The sequence below is a fragment of the Protobothrops mucrosquamatus genome, unplaced genomic scaffold, assembly GCF_001527695.2.
Source record: "Protobothrops mucrosquamatus isolate PMUCROS unplaced genomic scaffold, P.Mucros_1.0 scaffold247, whole genome shotgun sequence".
Classification (NCBI taxonomy): domain Eukaryota; kingdom Metazoa; phylum Chordata; class Lepidosauria; order Squamata; family Viperidae; genus Protobothrops; species Protobothrops mucrosquamatus.
The window spans coordinates 28750-32176 of record NW_015386596.1 but is presented as its reverse complement, the minus strand read 5'-3'; positions in this window follow the sequence as shown (position 1 = coordinate 32176).

Sequence of the window (3427 nt, the reverse complement as noted above, 5' to 3'; positions counted from 1 at the left end):
GTTGTTATTATTATTGTTTTTAATAATTGTACTGTTTAAAAGAGAGTTAAAGGAGGTTATAGATATGTTATTTTAATAGTTGATTAATGTTAATTAGAGTATGATTATGTTATTGTTAACCCTGTGATTGGCACTGGGAAGTGAGGGGGGAGGGAGGGGGTGGGTGGGAAAGGGAAGGGGGGGTTATATTGTAAAATTTTATAAAATTTTTAATAATAATAAAAGAAAACAATTACTTTGTTTTTATTTTAATAGAAAAGAGAAAAGCAGGAATAAAATTTTGGAAAACATCTCACACAATCTTACACATTACAAAAAGCTACATTAAGGACACATACTACAGTTGATTTATTTATTTATTTTTAAATTTATTTTATTGTGAAATTGAGTAATCTCTTCCAATTGTAGCTTAACTAAAAATTATGTCTTTTGTATACTGTTTTAATTCTCAAGATAGAATCTGAATTAAGATCTACCTAAACATAGGAAATTAGAATTCAGAAAATTATATTAAATAATTGAATGGAATGTTATGTATTTCAGATATTGAGGTGTTAGATAAAGTGTGTGTTGTGTCTCTATTTATATCTCTCTGTGTTTATATAACATACACTGAAACACATTATATGGAAACATTAATTAAATATATTTGAAAATAATCTAATGTGTTTGCTTTATGGAAAATTGCTTGTAAATTGTACATAATAAAATAATCTAATGAGAAATGTATTGAAGTATCTTTGTATATGTATTTTGATTTTGTAGTATCTCAACATTATGACTGGATAAATGAGAAATTTATTTAAAAAATTAAATTTATTTTACTTTATTTTAATTTATTTATTGTATTTATTTGGTTCTTTACTTCTTTATATTTATTTATATTCTAGATAACCTATTGGTCATCATTTCAGACATATTTCCTTACCTAAACAGACTGACCATAATGGAAACAGGGTTGAGAATGGCACATGGGGTGTACATGAGGTATTGCACAGATCAGGAAGAGTCTGTGGGTGCAATATAGAAGAATTATATGGAGGAATTAAGGAATTAGTGAGAGATGGCTATCCATCCTCTTTAATAAATAAAATAAAAAGACAAACCTGTTGATAGACTCCTCCCCTCTTATCATCAGAAAAAAATTGGCCAAGTGTGAGTCAATGAACTATATTTTATTAAAAGTTAGTCAATGAGTCTTCCAGGCAACAAAGAAACACTTCCTTAAATAAGCTTACACATTGTTTTGAAAACTCATATAAATTGCAGGTCATCAAAAAGCTGACTTTGAATCAAGACACCTTGGTTACTGAGTGTTTTCAAGAATGCTTGTCTTAAGTTGTTGATTATTAAACTTTGCCTGTTTGGGGAAAGATCAGGCCTGTTTCAATAACACATGCCTTAGTTCAGAAATGGGCAATTTTTTCATCCTGAAGCCATTATTCTTATTTATTTTTTGCCAGTTTCAAGAATTGTAGAAATCACACTGATCAATTTTAATGGCAAAGTAGGAGGGAATAGAGGCAAGAATTCCTGCCATTTTCTTTGCAGTAAAAAAGTTTAAAAAATTATCTCTGTCCCTACTGCAAGTCTCACTCCAATATAAAATGGTAGAACCTAACTGAAGAAAGTTTACTCAATTTTGGTTTAGTTTCTTCTAGTCTGCATTATCTTCATCCTCCTACTTTTTAAGAATCTTTAGAATCTTCAGTTGATCCACAAATTTAATAGCCACTGAGAGAATGTCTGCAGTCACATAAGAGTTGATTAAAACCTTATGCTACAATTCACCACTTATAATTTATTAGCTAGAATAAGACTAGCAATGAAATTTAACTCTTTAAATAGGGTTAGCTGATTTTCATTACCACATGGTGGCTTAAGCATGCTTTATGAGACTTTATTAAGCCATTTCTTAGTGGCCTAATCTCCACACCCCAAAGGGTCCGTTCAATTTCAAACATACAGAGGACTATCTCTCTGTGTTACTATTTGTCAGTCACAATTGTGAATTGGATGCATATATGGCATATTGCTATGCACACACTGTACATATTAAACATATTGTACCTATCTAGTACATGCTGCATTTTCAGATAATCACATATATATTATATTACATATAATTATATATTTAGATCATTTATTGACTACTAAATTAATATTGTGAATATATTAATCAGCCTGTCAAATTAATTTAATTAATTTTAGGCAACATGAATGTAGGAGTAAATATTTTATTTATATTATCAGTAGAGAGTAATACAAAAAAAATTTCCATACAAAAAAAATCAATGATTAAATAGTGAGATAGTTTGCCAGCTGAATCAATGTATATTTGTATTCTATGTAAGTACAACTCATTTGCCATCAATTAAAAATTTTGTGTGAATCTGCATTTCTGATTCTTCTAATCAACTCTGTGTGACTCTTGAGACCATTAAACTCTAAAGAGACATTAATAAATATCTCTTTTATTTCCAGCATGTTTTGTGCCTGGCTCAGAAGGAGATGAAATTGCAGTTGTAATGTATTTGTGCACATTATTTAGCAGGAGATTTTAATCAGAAATGCAGAAATAACAAAGTAAGTATTTTTCATTTGGCTTATTTTTTTCTAACATGCTCTTTCATTAAAAAAATATTTTTTCTTCACTCCTTGCCCTATCAATTGTTAGAAAGTTATTATGCTGTATCATAGTAGTTAAAACATATATTAAGTCCTGAACTGATCAGAAATATTACAATCCTTTTCCCTCAGTCTTCTTCCCATTGATTATATAGCTTTATCAAGTCTGACTTTGCAGAGTTGTAAATACGGTACACTAATATGGTCTCCACATTTGGAAGATGCATTAAAGTTTTATGTTGATGAACATAATTTTAAAAATTGAGAATATGTTATCATTATCTTTACCCCCATGATGACTTGTCGTCATCATGGGGGTAATGATGACGACTTGTCGTCATCATCATTTTCTACAAAATTGATTTTTTCACCATTTTGTCACAATTCTCAATGGCATAAATTCAAATAAAAAAATCAGAGAGGATGGATTGAAAATAATATTCCATGAAAATATTATTATAGCTGCACTTCTTTGGTTTCTGTAGCATACAAGTCAGAGGCAGAACTAAACAAATTCAGAAAGAAACCAGACATTGAATTACAGTCTTGTTTGTGTTCTAAGCTTTACAAATGCTTTCAAAGATCCATCAAGTGCCAATATAAGTAAATTCTAATAGATTGCACTAATGAGGATAATAAACATTTATTTTATTTTTCAAATATGATTGTTCAGATAACAGTAAAAATGTTCAAATATATGAAATAGTTATGAAGAAATAAACTTTTCTGTTTTTTTCCTGATTTTTTCTTTTTTACCCTCCAGAAACTATACTTAATTTAACTTTGAGAAATGAAAGAT